The sequence below is a fragment of the Callorhinus ursinus genome, unplaced genomic scaffold (assembly GCF_003265705.2).
Source record: "Callorhinus ursinus isolate GAN/ISIS: 27379988/994484 unplaced genomic scaffold, GSC_fseal_2.0 scaffold98, whole genome shotgun sequence".
Classification (NCBI taxonomy): Eukaryota; Metazoa; Chordata; class Mammalia; order Carnivora; family Otariidae; genus Callorhinus; species Callorhinus ursinus.
In genome coordinates this window covers 65,158-72,504 of record NW_027397160.1, presented here as the reverse complement: position 1 = coordinate 72,504, position 7,347 = coordinate 65,158, and positions in this window count along the sequence as shown.

Genomic DNA, 7,347 nt, shown 5'->3' with positions numbered 1-7,347 from the left:
GCTCAGGAGGGAGCTCAGCACTTGGGGCTGGGGGGGGGGGCTGTCTGAGGGACGCCAGGTGCCTGGCGAGGGTGGGGGTCATAGTTGGGGGGACGCTGTGGGACTGCGCTGTCCCTCTCCAGGCTGCTGCGGTCCTTGCCACTGGCCTGTCGGAGGTGCCGAACCCCTGCATCGAGCCAGCCTAGGGGCAGCTCCCCCCGGCCCTGGGTGTGGGGACTTCTGTGCAACCAGTGCAGGGAGCAGGGCCCGTGGGCCTCACAGGGGCTGGGCTCCGTTGGGTGGGGGTCACAGACCTGGAAGCTGCTGCCAGGATGGTGGGATGGGCTTGTCCATGTGGGCAGTGGGGAGGGCCCTCGGGCCCCCACAGCGAACTGTGCGTGTGAGCGTGGGCACGGCAGCGACCTCGTGGGCCGGCCTTGGTCCCCGGCCTCCTGTTTGCTGCAGGGAAGCGGTGGTGACAGGTTCCTTTCATCTGTGTGTGTGCATGTGCGTGTGCATGTGGGCTCACCTTTCTGGCAGAGGACCTGACGTTGGAACCCGTTCAGATGGAAACAAGAGACTGAGGGATGGTCTTGTGCTAATGGCTCTTTGAAATCCCGCGTAATGCGCTAAATGAGCTGGAACCACATTAAACAGTCTCAGCTTCAGGGCAGAGCCGGCTCGGGGCTTCTCACGGGGTTCTCCCACCTGGACCGGTGCCTGCCCGATGGAGCCGCTAAGTGGGCACTTGGCGGCAGCGCCGTCCCTCCCACCAGACCCGGGGCACTACCCCGCCGAGCATGTGCCCCGTCTTCATTAAGACCTGTGTACTTAACGTGTGCGTGCACCACTCCTCTGGGGCGAGAGGCCCCTGTGGCTTTGGGGATGGACTGAGCAGTGGGTGCCTGACCCCCGGCCCCTCCACTTTGCAGGAAGCGCAGTGTCTGCAGGGACAGTAGACATGGGGCCTGGACAGAGCCCGAGCTGGTGCCCTGCCAGATGCCCGCTCAGCGGGGACCCCAGAGCAGCAGAGCCTGGCGGCCTGCGTCGGAACATGTCGCTCCGCCCGTGGTGGCAAGAACGCAACCCGAGACCAGTGTCCTTGGCACGTCCCCCAGGAGCCTGCCTGCAGAGACTGCAGGGCCCGGTGGAGGTGCCGTGGCCCCCGAGGGCCTGGGGAGCTGTGCTCCTGGCTACACGGTGCGGGCAGGGCTGAGGGGTGCTTAGGGGCTCTGCCACCACGGTGCGCGGGCCACCCCACCTGCCGCCACTGGCTTCTGAGCCCACCTGGGCCGTGGATCCGAACCCTCCGTGCCTGTCGGGCATCAGCAACACTCCAGCGGGGGGCTTGGCACACAGCAGCCTTCCAGAGCTGGCTCGGTCAGGGCGCCCACTGGGAGCAGGGAGTCCTGCCGCTGCCTCCCGGCCAGAGACCCCGAAGTCAGCTCACCTTCCGGGAGGCTTCTGGCCACACACTGGCAAAAACAGCACCTGTTTGGTGTGGCGGCCAGCCCAGCCCACGGGTGTGTGTGCCACTGGGGCTCTCAGCTCGGGCACCTGGGCAGGCCCTGCAGACATGACTGATGGTCACAATGGGGCAGGTGTGTGTGCCGTTGGCCCCAGTGGGCAGGGGCTGGGGCGCGGCTCCTGGCTCAGCCTGCTCAGGGCACAGGGCGGCCGCATGGCGGAGCAGGATTGGGGCTGACGGGGGACCGTGAGACGGGGCGGGCAGAGGCTGCGGGCAATAGAAGCACAAGCCTCCCTGCTTTGCCCTACCCACCCCCCAGCATGCACGGAGGGTCTTCCCTGGGCAAGCGCCTGCCGCCCTGACTCCTGGTGGTTTCTGGGTTAGCGTGCGTCACACCAGGGGCTTCTGAATTCACACCGCACCCGTATTTCTGGGGGTAGTCCAGTTCGGGGGTGGTGTGTTCTTCCTGGGAGCGAGTCGTTCAGTTGGATCGGCTGGCGCCTCGTCCGGCAGACGGCGGGGATCTGGCGTCAGCTTTCCGCTGGTGCCTTTGGTTCTGGCGTCAGAGCTCACGTGCCTCAAGGAAAGCTGGGATTCTTCAGTCTTTTTCCTCCTAGGATCGGACTCATGACCCCAAGATCAAGAGCTGCATGCTCTTCCGAATGAGCCAGCCAGGTGTCCCGGTTTTTATTATTTTTTATCCAATCTGACAATCTCCATCTTTTAATTATAAGTGTAATTACGTTTAACGTAGTTATTGAGATGCTTGGAGTTTGGTCTACAGTTTTATTCTTTGCTTTCTGTGTGTTCTCTCTGGTGTTTGTTACTTTGTTCTGGCTTTTCCTGCCTCCCTTCGAGTTACCGGAATAATTCCTAGTATTCCATTTAGTTTATCTGCTTTTTAAACATGATTGATTTGCATTAGAAGTAAATAAATTGTATGTTCTTGTGTGTTGTACTCATCTTTCAGTGGTAGCTTTAGGGATTACAGTCGCCCTCCCTAGAGTCACTGTTTGACCCTTTCAAGTAAAACCTAGAGCCGCGCCCGGCCCGGTCCGCCCTTCGGCTCTGCCCCCATGGTACGTCCGCGCACGCCGGGCCGCCCCGAACTGTGCTGGCTTTGGCTTTCAGTGCTTAAAGAATCTGAGGGAGCAAAGGAGTGTATTACACTTGCTGAGTTATTCTCGATTTCTGTCTCCTTCCTCTGCGTGTGGAGGCCGCGGCTGCGCGGGCTTGGCGGGGTCGCCATCGGAGCCCGTTGTCGTCTGCGCCGGTCCTCACTTGGCCTTTGTTCCTGCAGGTGTTTTCCCTCTGGATGGCGGGCTGTCCTCTTGCAGACTTCGGCAGTGCCGCTGCCTGCGCCTGGCTGGTTTCGGATGAGAAGCGCCCGCCATTCAAAGGGCTGCCCCCTTGCTGTCCTCCCCCCCCCCCCCCCCCCCCGGCGCTCACAGGCCCTTGTCTTTGTCTTTGGTTTTCAGGAGGTGGATGATGATGTTTCTGCTTGTGGCTCCTTTGGACTGTATCCTGGTGAGATTCCACTGGGCTTTGTCAGGACGTAGGCCTAGTGTTCGCCAAGTTTGGGGAGTTTTCAGCCATTATTCCTTCAACGATGTTTTTCTTTTTTTAAAGATTTTATTTATTTATTTGATGGAGAGAGACCCAGCGAGAGAGAGAACACAAACAGGGGGAGCGGGAGACGGAGAAGCAGGCCTCCCGTGGAGCAGGGAGCCCGATGCGGGGCTCGATCCCAGGACCCCGGGACCATGAGCTGAGCCGAAGGCAGACGCTCAACGACTGAGCCACCCAGGCGGCCCTCAACCATGTTTCTCTGCACAGATCTTTTCTGTCCGTCCGGGGCCCCCGTGCTTGGGCGCCCGGCCTCGTGGTGCGCGCTCTCCCCCGGAAGCTGTCCTGTTCTTCGGGACGGACGCTTCGTCCGGACGCTCCTCCGTGCTGTCTCCATTCAGCCATCGAGCCCTCAGAGTAAAATCTTAACTTCGTGTGTTGTGTTTTCTCTTGTTCTCGAATTAGGTCTTCTCGATGCTTTCTGTTGCTCTGCTGAGAACTTCCGGGTTTCCAGTCTGCTCAGCGCAGGCCCCTCACCTCGTGGAGGGCGGCCAGAGTGTGGATGTGCACGCGGACCGTGGGGCAGCTGTCAGGTTGTGTCGTGTTTGCCGACTGTGGGTCTGTGTAAGCTCCCTGGAGACTTTCTCCTTCAAGGCGGGACGTCGGCCCTCCTGGCTTGGACGGAGGTCCCGGCCTGCCTCTGTGGGCGTGGGCTCCGAGGCCGGCAGGTGTCCAGGGCCTTTGACGGAGCAGACACCACTCGGGGTCGGACGGGGCATCGCAGGCTCCGGGGCTTTCTGAGCCTGTCTGGCCCCGCGCCGCTCTGTGTGTGTGTGTCGGGGGGCCCGGGAGCTGTGTTGGTGCACGGAACCTGGGGATCCCCTTCTCCAGCCACCCCGCTCTGCTGGCCCCACCCCCCCGGCCAGAATGTGGCATATTCTCAGAGCTGCAGCCTCCATTGTGCCCTCACAGCCGCTCGGTGAGCGAAACGAGAGAAGGGAGCAGGTCCCTCACTGGGGCCTGGGCAGCGGGTTCCGTTAGCCAGAGGTACAGGTGCTCTCCCGGGTCCTGGGCGCCCGCCCCGCTGTGGCTGCAGAGGGGCAGCCCCGCGACAGGCGGCCTGGGGGCAGGGCTGGGCAGGAGCAGGAAGGACAGGGTTTCCCGCCTTCCTTGGCACGCGGCTGACCTTTGCCTGGTCCTCTGCTTGGAAACGGGGTTTCTCCTGGGGAATTTGCTGCCCCCGCTTGCCCACAGTCCCGCCGCTCGGCCACCTCGCAGTGCAGGCGGAGTGGGAGGCAGACGGCCCCCCACGAGTGGGTCTTCATGGGCCGCACCCTGCCCTGGTGTGCCCACCGCATCCACAGGTACCTTTGTGTGTTCTGTGCCAAGTTTGAGTTGTCATCGGGGGAGGGGCCGTGGCAGCCCCATCTTGGGACGTCTCCAGTGCCCGTCCTCCCTCCAACGGAGCCAAGCCGTAGCCGCGAGGCCAGCGGTACGCGTCCTCAAGTTAGGAGCCGCCCGGGGTCCTCCGTGCGCCCCACTGCCGCCACCTCGCCCACCTCTGTCCCGGCGCCTTCGGTCCCAAACGTGCGGGACACTCCCCCCTGCCCCCTCTGCTCCTGGCGCGTGGCTCCCTTCTCAGTGCAGGTGTGGCGAGACCCCGCCAGGCTGTGGGCCGCCTGCCCCCGTGTGGGCCACGCACGCCCTGCTTTGTGCTCTCGCTACCCTCTGGGACCACCTTTCTGCCCGTGGCCGCGCTCAGCACTCTTACTGGGAAGCATCTCGTCTCTTTCCCTGGGCGCAGTTTTTCTGGGTGTAGGATTCCGGGCGGACTTTCTTTCCTTCCAGCCGTTTGTGGACATGCCTCCGCTGTTTCCGAGGCCAGCAGTCAGGTTTGTTCCTGCGCCTGGATGCAAAGTGCTCTTTTCCTCTGTCCGCCCTCAAGATTCTCTTTTCTTTGGTTTTTAGCAGTTTGCCTATGATGCGCCTTCTTTGTACCTATTCTGCTTGGGGTTTGCAGACCTTCTCAGATGCCAAGTCTTGAAGTTGTCCATCAAATTGGGGAAACCTCGTTCACGATCTTCAGTATTTCTCTGTTCCGCGTGCATCCTTGTGAGCACCAGCGACAGGAGGGTGGCAGCACTGAGGATTCTCTGAGATCCCCATCTGTCTGTCTCTCTTCCTCGGAGTGGGTGATCTCTGTTCATCTGTTTCGTGGTCAGGCCCACCAGTGATTATTCATTTCGGATATTCCAGGCCTGAGAAGTAGAATCTAACTTTCTAGTTTCTCGCTGCTGAGATTCCTTATGTTCCTGTGGATGCTCCTACTTTCATTCTCTGCGGCTCTGGAGGATGCCGGCTTCACAGTCTCGGTGGCGCCTGTGCCCCCCACCCCCTGTCCCCGGGGCGCGCTCCCTCGCCACGTGTCCACGGAACTTTGCTGCTGTGATGGTGCAGGCCCTGGGGCCTTCTCTTCCCCTGCCACTGCTGATGGTGAGTTCATGCTTTGAGGGTTGCGTCTGAGGCGTGTCGCGGGGTGTCCGAAGCTCTGCCGCCCCAGAGCGCAATCTGGCTCGTGCACCCTGTCCTCAGGGGTCACCGTTCACTCGGCAGCGCCCTCCCTGCACACTCCACTCTGACCTCTACCTGCCACGCTCTGCCTGGGGACAGCTCTGTGCTGCCGTGGACACCATCCCTGGGAGGGGATCCGTGGCACCCATGGCCTCACGTTCCCGTCTCTGGGGCTCACGGTCCGACACCAGCCCTTGCCCCCTGCCCAGAGTCACGTGCTTGCTCTCTGTCCACTGTGCTGGCCCAGGACTGGTTGCCATCTGAGCCGTGGTGCGACCCACGCTATCACCATCCTTGCTTTGTATTGAGTGCTACTGCTGGCACGTGTTATCGGCAGAACTCGACAAATAAAAGGTGAAGACTAAAACTCTGGTGAAGCCGTAGCCTCCCCGGTGCAGGGGCCTCTCTGACCATGTTTCGGGCTGTTCGGCGGGCTCACTGGCGGGCACTTGCGGCGAGGGAATGGGGGAAACGGGGGTATTCTGCCTTTCCTCCTCTGACGGCTTGGGTCCAGGGGAGGGATACGGAAATAGACGCAGTTCTGTTTGATGCCAGGTCTTCACCCTTTAGAGATCACCTTTAATGTGTATTTCACATTAATTTTTGGCTTTAGACCATCATCTGTATGAACCCACACTGTTTTAGAACCTCAGACAGACCTTGATGTCAGGCCTATTCAAAGAGGCAGAGAACCAGACGTGCCACAGGGCAAGGCCACTGTGCAGGTGCGCCTGGCCCGCCGGACCGTGGGGGCCGTGGTTAGTGGACTCTGCACAAGGGTGGGCATCTGCTGTCTGGGGCAAGCCTGCCCAGGGGGCGGCCCCTGGGGAGCAGGGTGAAGGGAGATTGGAGTAGGCACGGGCAGCAGGGCACCCTTGGCTTCTGGCACGTGGCGGGCACGTAGCCGTGGCCGTGTGTGCCCCTCGGAGCTGCTCTGCAGGGGAGGCAGGCCTCACTTCTGTGCTCGGCCAGGGAGCCAGTGGGGGCTGGGGGAAGGCTGAAGTCTGCGTGCAGGGGGCCGGTGAGGGTCTGGGACGGGGCGGGGGGTGGGAGACCCTGCTGGCATGCACTGTGGGTAGGCCCTGTGTCCGTGTTCCCAGATTCACCGTCTGGAGCGTTCAGTTGTGCTGCCGAGTGGAAGGGTGGCTGGGAGGAGGAGACCAGGGAGAGGGAGCTGGGAGGGTGCCCAGGGGCCGGCTGCTGACTCGGGAGGAGAGGCTGCCCCAGGTCTCCGCGCCCAGGCTCACCAAGCAGGGCCACGGGCTGGAGAGGCCGGGCTGCTGCCCTGGGTGCACATTCATGTCTAAGTGTCTGAAAACCCCGTGCGGGGGCCGCCACTCCGCACGCTGGACCAGAGACGCACCAGGTCCCCTCCAGCTGGCCAGCTGGCCGCCCCCATGCCCGGGCTGGTGCCCAGTCCACCAGATAGGGCCCGCTTACCATGCTGTGCTTGGTGCTTGCGGACCGCCTTCAAGTATTTTCATGTACCTTCGAGAGAATGATTAAAAAGTCATTAACCTAAATTTAGCCTGATTGTCCTAATAAATGAGCCCCATGAATCATGTGCAGTGCGCCAGCCCGCACACGCTTGAGCTCCAGGCGAGCGCCACCACGGGGGAGACGGCTGCCCCCGCCAGCGCAGGGGGCCTGCCTCAGTCAGGAGGAAGCTGAACCCTGCACACACCTGCAGCTGTCCTGTCAAACCGCAGGCGGCCAGCGGGTCCCCCGGTGGGCCGACACGCGGGCAGGGGCAGAGCCCAGCG